Source organism: Plectropomus leopardus, chromosome 8 (assembly GCF_008729295.1).
Source record: "Plectropomus leopardus isolate mb chromosome 8, YSFRI_Pleo_2.0, whole genome shotgun sequence".
NCBI lineage: Eukaryota > Metazoa > Chordata > Actinopteri > Perciformes > Serranidae > Plectropomus > Plectropomus leopardus.
In genome coordinates, this window is record NC_056470.1 from 26,639,173 (window position 1) to 26,654,587 (window position 15,415).

The window sequence follows — 15,415 nt, forward strand, 5'->3', positions numbered from 1 at the left end:
GGACAAAGAAGTACAATGGATGTGCACAAGCAGACATCAGAAGGCCAAACACTGAAAAGCAACTTAGCAATTTTTTTTTTCCCTGGCAACTGGAGGAAACCTTTCAGTGTTCAGTGGGCTTTTATTTGAGACGTTTATAATAATGAGATAAAAATAGTCTTCTTCACCATGCATACAGCGCCGTGCCCTGAGGAGTGAAACGGGGCATCTTATATTGGCGTGTCCTAGAAAAAATACCAGAGAGAGTGGAGCATCACGGCCATCACACAGCTCTGACCCTGAATCCTTGTGCACCCGTGCAAATACTCATTCATCTGACACATTACATCTGAGAAAGATAAAAACACACGTATGCTACACATACTACACTGTGTGTAGCAGCCCTGAGTGCACCTTGGGTGTAAAAATAGAATCTTGCAATTGCCACTACTATTTCTATTACTACTTATATTACCATTGTCAATATATCCAGCCAGATCTGTCCTTCCTGGCTGCATTACAGTCAAGATGGCAGCAAAGATAACAAAAATTGGAGCATATTTGTCTTACTTTATTGTATCATAACAAATTGGGTATCAAATTAATCTGCAGATGCTTCGGTTCGAAATGAGATGAAATATTTCCATTAAAGTCAGTTTTTGAGCCACAACAAAGGCTTAATTGTGGCATGCAACAAATTGGGTAAAGTTTGCTGCTTTTAGCTGAGATGAGTTCCAAAAAAACTTGCAGCCCCTACCAACCAGTTAAGAGGAGTAGGGAGTCAGCAGTTAATGATTGAATAAAACTATCAATAAAGCAGATGTACATAAAAGATTAGGCTGATTAGTCCAGTAGTGTCTAGTTTGTGAGATTAGCTGCAGACAGAAAGAAACAAACACTCAACAGCCAAATGCATCATCCCCTCCAGGATCGTAGGCAAAGATAAAAAAAGAGATTTTCAAATCAAAATTCCCCCAAATTCTCTAATACATTTGTTTTCTGATTAAATTTAAGGCCAAAAAGAACTGTGTGATTGCAACCCTGAAATAACTACACTGAAACAAGATCAACACACTTATTTTTACACCTATGGATGTCCTTTAATGATGTGGTTTAATCACCTCTTACTTGATAACCCCTACAGAACAGAGTTCCTGCTGGATTTCCTCCAGCGTTTAAGGTGATTTATATTTATTTGTTTGACGTCTGGTCGATATCTGACCACCATGGTTAAAACAGAAGAGACTGCAAGATGCTTTAACAGTATTGAACTCAGTTTGAAGCCTAATCTATTTTGCTCACATGACTAATGGCTTTCCCCTGACAGAGAGCTCTTCATTGCAGTGCAGCAACCAATATGACAATACAATATGTTGTACGTGTCTAATAATAAGGAGGCTCTGTTGATAGTGACATGATGTCCTGGTCTTAACAATTAAATGCAGCTGATTGTGGTTATTATCTACTTCTGCACACGGCCCAACAAAATTTTATTATAGCTTTTAATTAAAATGATAACGAGTTTTTTTGTAAACGTTTTTAAGAGCACAGTGCAATAATTGATTGATTCTTAGTATGCACGGTCCAAATTAAGCGTTAGTTAAGCGGGCTAGATAGAGGTCAGTGCAAATGAAGGATGACTCGTGGCCATTTCAGATTACAAGCTGAGTCTGCAGTCTTCACTTTGCTGCAGCACAAGGAATATTTTGTTCAAATATTACCAGCACTCTCCATGCTCCATCCTTCAACTTCCTTCTGCAGTCAAGTGCAAACTCATTCCTGCAACATCCTTCATCCTGGAATGAGTCATGAAAAATGACTCTCTGCGTTAAGCTCAATTTAAACCGGCCTGACCTCACTTCCTTACACAGAATGTAACAACATAATCGTCCTTGTGAGGAAAAAGGAGAAACTACAAGGTCAGCTTATGATCAGAAAGTATTTTTAGTCGCAGTTAACACACTCCGTTTTCACTCAGGAACGACTCATCAAAAATGTTATCGGGGGAACATTAGTACCCAGTGTGATTGGTTCTGTTTTCAGCTGCAGAACAGCCCATCTATTCGTGCTCGCTCAGTGTTTCCACAGAACATTGACCGATTCAGCCAAGCTGTGTTTTATCAAAAGGCCTCGGTTAGTGCTCATAACACCAGTCTGTGGGGCTCCTAACAGGCCAGGCTTTCAGACACTGGCTATTTCAAGAGTGCACAACACAAAAGACCAGAGACCAGAGACCAAAGAACTATTACATGATTTGGCAACTTTTCTCTCAGTGTCTGAGTCAGAGGCATCTCCAGCCTTTCAGTCACACTGGGATCAGAAGCAAAATATTCTTCTGGTAATTCACCTTTTTTTTCTGAAAAGAGGAGTAAAAAAGTTATGTCTACCCTTCTGCCATATTGATTATTATATTTTTTTTGCTGAACATAGAGGATTAATAAAGATTTTGCTCTCCAAAAATTGACAGATGATATCCAATCCAGACCTATAAATCTCGATCATTATCTACAGAGTACAGTACAGCCAATATAGACATGACAAAATCTAAGTTTATATGAACACACTTTTACATGTTTATACAAAAACTCCGGCAAAGATCTCCTCTGTATCCCTCCGTCACTTTATTGTAGGTCTGCATGAATTGTTTGAAGCTTCATTCATGATATTCAGATCCTTCATTCTGACTAACACAGTTGCAGATAAAGATTAGGCTACACTCGTATTATTAGAATTATACTCTTTGTAAAGATTGTGTGATTCATTCATTTCCAATAACTCCAGAGTGCTGTTAAGTCCCAAATCTTTTCCACAATTCACAACATGTTTTATTTGACGAAGTATTCTGCTTCAATCCATATGTTTGGTCTTTAGTTGGACTAGCCCGTACGCTTTAATGCTTCAATAGTAGCCATGTTAATGGACATCCATTAACATGGAACGCTTCATTTTTTAAATTTGTTTTTTCACCAGTAAATTGGTGGAGGAAACTGAACTTACTATCACCCCCCGTACCAGGTGTTTTGTTGAAGCATTGGATATTTGCAGGTAGTATCACTGAAGCTCTCAAGCCTCCAAAACGGTATTTGGGACAGCCCTAACATTGAGCCTTTAAAAGCAACATTTTCACTTTTGTCAAAATACTTTTTGCTCTCAAAGACAGAGGCATGCCACAGGCTATTTTTTGTCATATCACTGCAATCTTTTTTTTTAATGTTTTGTTGTATTGCACTAAGAACTAAAAAGTAGAGACTTGGAAAAACGATTTATTCTAAATTGCCCATTACATTTGTTTTATGCTTAAATTAAGTTTTAAAAAAAAAAGGAATCGTGTATTTGCAATCCTGAAATAGAACAGAAATACAAACACTGAAACAAGACCAACACAGCTATATTTACACCTATAAATGTCCTTAAATGATGTAGTTTAATCACCTCTTACTTTAAAAACCCTACAGAGGACACAAAGGGAGGCACGCAGCTGTGACCACAGGGCGGTTTTGCATTAATATAACAGCACCAATAATCATATTTACTCATTAAAAAGAAGTTGACTGAATAAAAGGAGACTCACTCATTTAGTCTGATGAGTACTTTTATTCAAATTAAGGGTTTTGTTCATAGATTGTTTAGAGTTTATCATCTAAAGCTTCATTCTTTGGGACAAGCTCTGAGTAACACCCTTCTTGAAAATGGGGACACGGGAAGACCCCTTTCTGCCAATCCACACAACACCAAAGTGATACATTAGCCACCCTCCTAACCTGCCCGATAAATTCAAGAGCTGGCATCAATGAAAATAATTTATAACAATAAGGAGACATTCGATTACCACACTGACCTCTGCTGATGAAATGGACTCAACCCCTACATCACCAAACTATTCTCCCTGTCCACACATAGAGGACATACTGCCTCCACTCAAAGTAAGAGCTGTGTAAAGGAATGGTGACTCTTTGGAAAAGACTCTCACTCGTTTTAATCGATAGAATTAGTTCAGGAGATAGATACCACTCACACAAAGCCTGTCTGCGTTTAAAGGTAACAAAAGCTGCCAACCAGCACCTCTAAAACTCACTAATTAACACACTGTTCATTTAATTTAGTTGTTGTTTAATCAGTACAAAAACCAAAGTGTAAAAACAAGTTTTGATAGCTTCATATTGGCCGTGCAGACATGAGTGTGGTATTGATCCTCTTATCTAGAACTTGGCAAGAAAGCAAATAAGCCCATTTCCCAACATGCTGCGCTATTCCTTTTTTTAATAAAAGCATTTTGGGAAATTTCCCAGTCGGACTCCCCATTGAGGACGATATTCTTTTGACAGTTGGATGTGGTGAGCAGATGCTTTCTAACATGTATGTACATATGTAACCAGTAGGTGATTTGTTGATTTTAGGGCTGTCAAACAATTCATTTTTTTAATCGCGAGTAATCACAGAATTTCTATAGTCAATCGCAATTTAACCTAACTTTGGAGCATTACTCAGCCCCCTTCTGAGAGGCTACCATTACATGGTTGGTAACATTGATTTCACTTAGCCTTGTAGATTTATATGATACCAGTATCATCACTCTAGCTTTAAATCAGAAAGATGGAAAATGTTGGACAGCGATTAATGTGATTTAAAAAAAAAAACTGACCTTGTTAATTACAGACTTTAATTGCATCGTGATCAACATGTTAAAGCTGACAGTCCTAGTACATTTGTAACAGGAAGGACTGACTATTTGTAAGTCATCCTTTTACCATCTAATGTCTAAATTGCGTTATGATTCAGTGAGTCAGAGTCATATGAAATATTATATTTTCTGTGCCCTCAGACATACGTTTGAACTGTTAGTGTGAAGAATTAACATGATGTTTATTCTTAATGTAAAGCTCAGCTTTTGTTGTCCAATTTCTCTTTTCAGAATGCGCCATGTAAAATTACTTTTCCTCTGACTTACTTGTTTCTGTGACTGTTCATTCACGCATGTGTGTATCTCACTTGTCTTTGATTGGCTGTGTAACATGATGTGACATAATTCAATGTATGCAACTGGTCTTTCATTCGCTTAAGCAGTGCTACAACTGCTGTGCAGGTTAAAATAGAAATGCTCCGTCATAACTGAGTAGTTCTCATCATTAAATGGTTGTAAGTCTGGATCTGGATGGTACATTGTAAAACTGACTTCCCCTTCTGGGATAAAGAAAGTTGTTTGAACTGAAGTGGAACAGCACAAGAGTCCAGATCCAAGGGATGGAGAAGGATGGCAGGTTAACAAGGTTGTTTTGCTAACAAGGGGGATGGCCTTCACCCTCAAATTACCCACTTTGTCAAACCACTGGAATCAACACTTGTAAATCCACTTGCAATGATATGTGCAGGTGTAGATAAGTCAAACAAACTGGCTCATACCACTTTCTGTTGTTCTGTGTTTATTCAGTTTGCATTCACTAAACAGGAAAAATTCCAAAAAGCACATTTGCTCAGCTATGATGACAATCATGCGTTTACTTGATGAGATTAGTCTGAGGATCTCTCCTCTGTAAACACAGACACAATAATTTAAACAGCACACGTTTGAGACACCATCTGTCTCAAATCCATACCTTGTAGGTAAAAATATTAGTTAAAGAAATGTTTGAGGAAAAAACTCACTAACGAGTCATATGACACAAAAACATGACTACGTGATAAAAGAAGGCCTCATGCAGCTAAGCAGCCCCAAAGTAGCATGTCTTAATCTCAACAACAAACAAACACCATTGGTCCAGCTACCTGTCCATCAGTCCAGCCCTCCAATTAGCTTTTGCATCCGTGACTACACACCTGGTGACATAAAAGTCAGTTAATCTGCGGCACAATGCCAGAATCCCAGCTCACTACGAAAATTGATGCATGCAGAGGCTTAATTTAACCAAAACTCACACACTTAAACCAACACACGCTTGATGGCATCTAGAAAGCACTTGGATTAAGACGATAATTCCCAGTGGTCTGTAGCATGGATGATTATATGTAAGCTGAAAAGACAATGGGTGAGGAAGCTTTAAATTTGTGCAAAGACAATATGGAAATTGAAGTCATCATCTTAAATTCACTGGACTAAACAAAGGAGACAGAATAAACCACAGAGATGTGTCAGTTTTGGTCCATTATTGGAGACTGTCGTGTGTCACATGAGATAGATAACCATGAGGAGTAGGAGTGGTAAGCATTTTGTAGAAAGGGGCCTTATACTTATAGATATTGAGGTCAATCCACCTCTATGACTGTGAACACACCTCCCATTCTCCACTGTATTAACTGGTAAGGAAATCAGAGTAAAGACAGAACACTATTTCTAATATTACTCAGGTTTTAGTTGAACAAATTTGAAATAAATGGGCCAGAATAATGAATTGGGCTGCAAAAAACCCCCCCAAAATATTGCATACAGTAAGTAAAATATATTAAAAAAAATAACAGCTGGTCTGTACGAGACACAGTCATCAATTTGGATTACTCTCTCTTTTTGAAACTGTTAACTGCCCACTCACTGACCACAACACTCGCTGCTGTCAAAGTGATCCCTTTTGTTACTGAAAGTCTTTTAGGAGTCTGTTGTGACTGCAGAGGCGGCGTTGTTGCCTCCAGCTGACAAAATACTATAATTCAAACTTTTGCACATTTCTAAGTAAACACTGCTCTGCACATGCACTTACCACGGTTAGCTCCATCATTAAAAATAGAAAAAAAAAACAATCCCAAAATTGAAAATACAACTCCCTTAAAAGATTCCCGGCAGATGTATGATTTGTAGTCCAAATGTGTCCTTTCAGACTCTTACTAATGTCTTGCAAATATTATTTTTGCAGCTTTGACCTCTGTGGCCAAAGTGGACCCAGAGCGGACGATAAGTCTGACCAAACCAGCATGTCTCAGAGGCTGAGGGATAATCCTGCAGTGTGCCACTTGAATAGCTTTAGAGGGGGAGGGTGCTTGTGAGGAAGCAGAGCAAAGACATGGATAAGACGAATGAGACAGAGATACAAAAAGTGGAGAGAGACATGTTGATATGAACCTGTAATTACATTATTCACTGACATGATAGCAGTACACAGGAATGTTTGTTTCTGCATGGTGACACATGCATTAGAGTTTGTGCAGAGGGGACACATTACAAAGACACTTCACTCCTGTGACTTGAGTTCACAGCAGCAACAACATTCAACTACGTGCTGCAGGTTCCTGATGAACATGAATGCTTTCAAGAGAGTTAAAGAGAGCCCCTGAGCCAGGTGAGACAAATGTTCTTGACACAGTCAGATGGTCCAGCGCTGGCAAACCTTTCAAAGCACTGAATGGGAACCACAACAAACACGTAAGCTTGTTACTGTAAGAAGATTTCAGAGAGATGAACTAACTTTACTCCAGCACACTACCAGGCTCACTGTGTTCTGACTGATTAGACAACAGCAATTCAAAGACGATGCTGACCTAATTTAGTTATTTATTCCCCCTCTCTTTATTCACGTAATCAGATGCACTTAAACTTTAAGGTTTAGGATGATATTGGCAGAAATGGAAGATAATATAATAAGTATGTTTTCTTTAGTGTATAATCAACTGAAAATAAAACGTTGCTTAGAAAGAGCTGTTTCTAAATGCACAGGGAGCAGGTACTTGTCTATGAAGATTGCCATGTTGCACCACCATGTTTCTGCTGTATCCCAGAATGTACAAACTAAACACCAGCTCTAGATAGGGCCATCCGAATTTTCGAGTCAGCCACTGTAGTTAGCAGCCCCTCTGCAACAAGTGTTAGAAAAAAACTTTTTATATTCAGTTGCTTTATTTATTGTTTTTACCTGTTTAAATCACTGGGTCAGTGTGTTTTGAAGAGAAAACTGCAGATAATTCTGCTCCTGATAAAAACCACCTGAATGTCTGGATTTTAAGTTACTGGACACATTAGCAGGGGCTTTGCTAGCAGCCTGTCTAAGACATGCTAACCAGCGTTGGATTTGTAAAATAAAACTGCTTTATTCAGTGTTTTAACTTGTTTTAATCATCCCTATATTAATCCTTATAATAATCCTTATATTTTGGAGAGGACAAGATCTTTGCAGCTATTTGGATTACTGTCAAAACCTCCTGAAAGTCTGGATCAGAACAAAGGTGAGCACACATTAGTAGCTGATGGGTTCGCAGCCCGTTTCCAAAATGCCAAACAGCGTCGAAAAAACATAGATGTGTAACAAGAAAGTGCTTTATTCAGTGATTTATTCTGTTTGTTATAGAGAGGAAAGGAACTCTGTGGATAACTCAGCTCCTGGTAAAAAACTCCTGAAAAATAAACACTGAAGGAATTCTAACCAGGAGAATTTTCAGCTGGTTGCAATCTGCAATCTTGACCAGAAGATGCCACTAAATCCCCCTAAATCTTACACACTGTTCCTTTAAAATGAATCTGGCATGTCAAACATTTTAAGAAGTAACTTAATTTAAAGCTCTCAGTTGATGCTTTAATATATAGTTTGTTTACGATGCATTCTGGCTGTTTGAGGATGTTTGATAAGCACAGCATGTCCTCCTCTTCGACTGACTGAGTAAAGGAGGACACACAAGGGGAAAGACGGAGGGAGGTCTTTCATTGAGATACGGGCAAGGAGAGAGTGACAGAAAGAAACCGAGCGAGACAACAGCGGCAGGAAGGCGAGGGGGAGATAAAGATTGAGATGGAGGCAGGCCAGGGAGGGACGTGACAGGAGAGGTAGGGGAGGCACGACAGCTGGGATGAGGTGCAGGCAGTAAGCTCAGGCCACAGCATGGAGCTGCTCAGACAGCCAGACCGTTCCTGAGCAGAATAGAGGAGAGCCATGGGGCCAGAACGGCAGCTGAACACATCAGGACAGAGATGTGATTCATCTCACGGTGCAGCGCAGAATAAGCAGGCTGTTGGATGTTGCCAGGAGACAGAGCTGCCTTGTGCAGACTTCACACACGCCGTAACAGCCCAGGCCGTCATTAAGCTGACCATGTGACCGGCGCTTTAGACAGCAGCAAGAAGGCTGGTTGGGTGACGCAATGTCAGCTGTCCATCCCATAATCAACAGACGTCCTCCAGAATGTGCATGCACCAACAAACACGGGAGGGGAACTTGTGAAGTATGAGCGCAAAACAGGGACCAAAGAGGAGAGACTATTTCCAAAAAGATGCCACAATCTGAGCGAGATAAAAGAGTGCAGATAGAGAAAGAGGGGAAGTGAGGGAAACCCAGTGAGGGTGGAGGGTGTTGTGTTATTCATCAGCTGAACGTGTTTGCCGTGAGTCTTTTTCTCTGCTTGCTGAGGCATAGAGAAGGAGAGTCAAATCTGAATGGATTTGTTGATCCAAATAGGGAGTCTGCAACCAAATTTAGGGAGAAAACCTAACCACATCTCCTCTCTCTCCTATATCAGCTAACTTTAGCTGAGACAACAGAGGAAAGCCCCTGAAACAGAAGTATATGTAGACAGATTGTTTTTTTTTTTTTTTTAACATTTATTTGTTAAAGGTGACCTATTGATTTCATTTTTTGTTTTACACTTGTATTTTGGATTTCAAATACTTTATTTATATACTTTCTAAACTTTATTTTTCACATGATATCTGTGCTGGAACACTTGCATTCACCCTCTGTCTGAGACACTCGTTTTTGGGTCTGACTCTGTAAGCGCCCCTCCAAAAAGTCTCCATAGAAAAGGATTTCTGTATCTCTGCACCATCACAGAGGTTGGGGACTAACCCTAACTGCCTCTGACTCTGACAGATTGGCATAAAAAAGTACTAGCCAATCACAGCATATAGTAGTGTTGTAAAAAATGGATATTTATCAATACTTAACAATTCTGAAAATTTAAAACAGTTTTAGTATTCATTTTCCGCTGTATCGATGCACCAGCACCCTCTCTAGAGCCTCGCTGTCTTGTAATGTTTACTACAGTCATTCTGCTGTTCTCTGCTGCTAACCGGGAAAATACAAGTCGCTGTGTGAAAACAGAGAGAGAGAGATAGGGAAAGTGTGTGTATCAACTGCGTGTGTGGGAATGCGGCCCTCTAAAGCTCACAGCAATTACCTTGTGTGTGTGTGTGTGTGTGTGTGTGTGTGTGTGTCAGTTTTTCCCCACAGCATCAAAAATGGTACCATGGTATCATATATCTTATATTGTATAGTAGTAGTAGCCAATCACAGTACGTTATGGCACTGGGCAAACACTCTTGGGAGAAAAAAAGCACAGGGAATAACTGTAACAGAGTATATTGGCACTTTCTACAGAGAAAAATCATAAGTAAAAGCTTCTAAACCAAAATCTTCACAACCAGACATGTTCCCGTAGGAATATGATCTGAAATCATTCTGAAATTAATCACAACCAAAATTGTGTTTCCCTGAGGTTAACATGTAGCTACTTATAGCAGTGTAGGCTCTGTATGTAAACACTCGCAGTCAACTGTGCATTGAGCAGATGAGCATATAAATCATAAAGTCACAATGTTGCACACAGGGATTTCTTTTACAAACATTTAGCTCATTATTTTAAACTTTGGGCTTGTATGAACATCCTACAATTTAACATGATATATTTGACAGACAATAAGGCAAAACAAAACAGGTCCCCTTTAAGAATCATTGCGATTAGCAGAACAAGTAGAAAATCAATATAAGCAAGGACAAAAAGTGTGCTACCCATGTGGCTTTCCGCAGTAAGGAAATAATCACTCACAGCACTTGGGTATATTTAGTTTCACCACTGCATACTTGAATAAGATGAGGGTGGCACTCTTATAACCTGCAGCAAGACGTCACTTCCAATCTGTCTCCAACATCAAACTCAGACATTCTGCAGATTAATATTTCTTCATAACAACAGAAGAGGAACTGATCAAATATACATTCCAGTCAGATTTATAATGTCAGGTATTTTGACGAAGAATCCCCATCCAAAGAGGCCTGTGCAGTGCCGGCTAGCTGTGTGTTTCATGATTTCAAGCAAACAAGCGCAGGATGACTCAGCTATCTGATTATGAATGCCTCCAGAGGTGCTCTGAGTGCACAAGAATCAAGTTTCTACATCCCTGTTTGGTCTTTGCATTTGAGCATGTGTGAGAGTGAGAGAGGGGTGCTTTCCTGTGGCCTATTTTCAATCAATATCCACTTTTTTTAGCTGTGTGAGTTAGCCAGGTGTGCCACTGTTCATCTAACAATCACACACAAATTCGTCAGCACTGGGATGTAAATAACAAAAAAACACATTAATATTATATGTCATGGATTTCTGTGGGGAAATGTTCTCTTCCTCCTCTACCACCCGCCAGGGAGGTCAGAGGTCATGGTCAGCTGCAGGTCATATGGAGCTGGTAGGGATTGTCATCTGACAGCTCACAAAACAGTTTGTACGCTGATTCAATCTCCAATGTCTCGTTTGATACAAGGACTATCCAATGACAGCAGAGCGCTGAGGTAATGCACTGCCACAATGAAACATCCTCTTAGAGTAACTGTTGCAAACTAAATGTAAACAAAGACTAGGTATGTGCAATGTCATTTAACACTGAAATAAAAATCAACTCAATTAAAAAAACAACATGAGCTCGTCAAGCTTGTTTCTTAAGCAGTTTATCAAAATAATGTAATAATAACACAAGACTTTGGATTTTTTTATAACATTATATTGATGGAAAGACTGTTTTTCTGCAGAAATGGAAGAAACCTGGAATTGAACAGATAAAACCTGTGGACAAACGTCTAAACTGGGAACAGTGGCTATGAATCGGATTGACGTACACAATAATTATCATTTAACTTCATTATACTGTGCATGTTATTATTTTGGTGCTGTGCCTTATAATCATGGACCAATTTTATAAAATCATGGTGTACATGCTTATTTCTTAAAAAATTGAATAAAATAATCTTTTTTTGTTTTGTTTTTTCAATTGAATTTTTCTTAAAGAGAGTGAGCACAATCAAATTAACAAATGACCCACAAGATATTTAAAATGAAAATCCTAACAGGAAAAAGAACAAATGTTGTCTCCCACTAGAACATCTGACTATGTAATAGTTGCCAGGACAAAATAATAATAAATCAAATGGGCACTGACAATTTTTTTTTGTTGTATTGTTCATTTCTACATCCATGGATGCATTACTTCCGTTATTATGTTGTGAATACTTTTAAAATATGCATTTAAAGAACACTATGTAATACTATACTTAGTGTATTATGTAATACACTAATGCTTAATGAATGGATGGTTAAGGCACAAAAAGCACTTGGTTATGTGTAGGAAAAGGCTTAAAATACCTTGTTTTTGGGGCAAAATCCCTGCTGAAAATGCAGGGATGTCTGGGAAAAAAACAACAACTACAAGTTGTGCCACAATCCCAGCTGGAAAAACAGCAATGGGTATTTATACAACACCCATATTTGGTACAAATAAGGCTGCTGATAGCACTGGAATGGCTCACTAAAACACATCTGATTTTGTTGTTTGTTAACTCATGTACGACGTCACATGAAATGCCAACATTTTATTCAGAGGACTGAGCTAGAAATAAATAATCACAAAATGACTTTGGTTTTAGATCTTTGGCTCAGAGATGCAGAAATGTTTGGGCATGAATGGGCCTTTTTCAAGTTTAAAACCACAATAATATGAAAACAGCCAACCTATACACTCCATGCAGGAATGATCACTGAATGAAAGTCAACACAGCCATTCAAACAGCTCTATTAGGCTGTAATGAGCAGCATGTTAATGTTGGCATGGTAACACACTCACAGTGACACAGTGTTAACATGTTTCGTTGTTAACATTTGGTAATCAGCACAAACACGAAGTAAAGGTTAAGTTAATGGGAATGTCATTAGTTTTGCACTTTGATGATGAAGTGAGATGTTAGAGGGTAACCAAAGTCATTGCAATTCATCCTGAGGCGAAAATAATTATCTGCACTAAATTTCATGGAAAAACAATGAATAGCTGAGGAGATATCTCAGAAAAGACCAAAGTGGTGGAACAACCAACACTGCCATGCCAAAAGTCACAAAGAAACACACCTACAGACAAAAATGTGGAGTCTTACCCATTAACTAAGTGACATTCCTGACACAGCGTTATAAAAGTTTTGTCCTTCCCTTATCATAACTTGCAAAAGTCAGATTTTATGTTATTGTGCTCCCGTAAATCTAAATACTGTAACACCTCTTAAAACAATGCAAGTATATAATTTTACATTACTGCCTGCTTTAACTATCAGTGAAAGGCTGTAAAACGCCTACTACGAATTTAATGAGGCCCTCAGCCAGATCAATCAATGAGCCATTGTAGTGATGACACGACTCACTGTCTCTCTAACCTTGTTAACAACTATCACTACAAATTAGACACTGTGCAGATATAACTGTAACTCTGTAACTGACTCTGTAACTACATGGCTGTTTTCAGTTTTATTGAGAATGTGTGATTTCCAAAACAGTTGTTAGAAGCAGCGATAGTACAGTGGGTGGTGTCTGCTCATCCAACCAGGTCTAAGGAGGGCTCACCTCACAGTGAAAGAGATTATTTAACATCTATTATACTTGAAAAATAAGGTCCTACAGAGGATTGAATGGGAGGTGTCATAATGTTTCAGTTGTCCAGGGATCCAGAGGTAAACGTTATATTTAATATCTGCTGAGACACAATGAGGTTACTGGCTGCTGGAACATTTCCAAACTCTTGGACGGGCATGAAACTCCCTGTTCAACCATAAAATTCCAAAAAAGGCATTGAAGATATTTGAATAGTCACAGATACAATACTAAAAACTTTTGTGCCTCATGCACATTCTCATCAGCTCGCATTAGGACATCCTGGTACTTTTTAGATAAGCTAGCAAATTGTGACCTGAAAAATTGTCTAACAAGCCTTTTAAAACCTGTGTCAACATCACTTCTCTTTTCCTGCGCTCAGATGCCTTTCAAGTATTTAACTCGGAGCAAACTGGTTTGATTTCTTTCAGAAACATGAAAACAAAAAGCAATGAGCAATTATAAGAAATTAGTAGCAGCATGAAACACTGCTGTGCCCAAGAACAGCCTCACAGCGCCACTAGCATGGCTGCCCTTGTTTCGATACATTCAACATCAATTACAACATGATTTCTTGAAAAAAATAAATGTAAAATGTAAAATTATCCATGAGAAACGCATATTTCGCGTATTGAAATCTTGAATTTGTCCACACAGCTACCCTACTGATCTGCCCATGCCAGACACTTTGTGAGGATATGTACCAAAAATCCCTTTTTAAACAGTGAGAGATCCCCGGCAGCAGGAAACAAACAGAAGGACAGAGAGAGACTATTGAATGGATGGTCACTGGACCCCTCTACAAATTTGGTTTTTGAGCAGAAACATACATTTTGGGGCAGCACCTATAAACACACACAAACACTTGCGACTGAGATTTAACACGCCGTCCCGAGCGCTGCTGCAGTGGTTATGTAACTATCAAGCCTCATGCCACAAGCCTCCTGGTGACAGCGTGGCGAAGACAGGGGGAAAAAACGGCCGGGGGAGGGCAGCGAGAGACGGACAAGAGAGGCAGAGCAGAGTGGAGGAGGGGGAGACAGACATATTGTGATGGGTGGTGATGAAGGAATGGACTGCAGACATGCAGCAGCAGCTGTGAGATGGAGCAGAAAGGATGGAGGCTCTGGTTCCAGTCCAGTTTTTCCCGATATCACAGAAAGAGGGAGCAGGGTAAGGGAGGGAGTAAATGAGCAAGGCAACAGTCAATCTGGGAATGCTGCTCTTTCCGCCTTCTTACTGTTTAGCTGCCTGATGCTGCACTGAATACTGATGAGCTACCTACAAACGCACTGCCTGAACATGTAAACATGAATTTATGAGACGAGAGGAGAGTGGGAGGTGGAGTTACTGAAAAGAAGAGAGCACCGCTGATTATTTTAACTAAAAAGGGTTATGCAGTGTATATCTCACTGGTTGCCCCCATCAACAGCCGAACTTAAATGCATTTTCATTTACCGAAAACAGCCCCGAGGCTTGTTAGTAACAGCTTTTGGTTCACTTTCCAGAGTAATGGCTATACATGTAACTTCTAAATGAAATGTTTTCATACTGACTACGAAAGCCAGTCGGAGACTCAATGTTCCCGATAATAAAATGTATCTTTGCTTCTAGTCTCTATGTGGGAGGGAAGAGAGAAGGGGCTGCTTACACAGCAAAATAAAAATCTCCTATCAGCTGCTTTCACTTTGTTTTTAAAAGGTAATAAAAAGCTTCAAAAAACATTTTCCAAAAAATAGTTCACCGACACCATCTTGGTTTAGCTTGCTTGCATGCTAATATATGCTCACTCACTCTTTAAATATATGTGCAGTCATCAGAAGAAAATGTTGGCGTTGTATGTTTCTGC

General features: G+C 39.2%; 1 protein-coding gene across 4 annotated transcripts in view; it reads right to left on the minus strand.

Moving 5' to 3' along the window:
* Nucleotides 1-15,415, minus strand: part of LOC121947553 (protein kinase C and casein kinase substrate in neurons protein 1-like) — a 51,793-nt gene that overhangs the window by 15,622 nt on the left and 20,756 nt on the right. The window contains exon 1 of one of the 4 annotated variants that reach the window (XM_042492648.1): nt 6,669-6,840. The exons of the other annotated variants lie outside the window; for them this stretch is intronic. The gene's annotated coding sequence lies outside the window, so the exon portion shown is untranslated. Of the gene's footprint in view, nt 1-6,668; nt 6,841-15,415 lie in introns of those variants that run through there. 4 annotated transcript variants of the gene reach the window in all.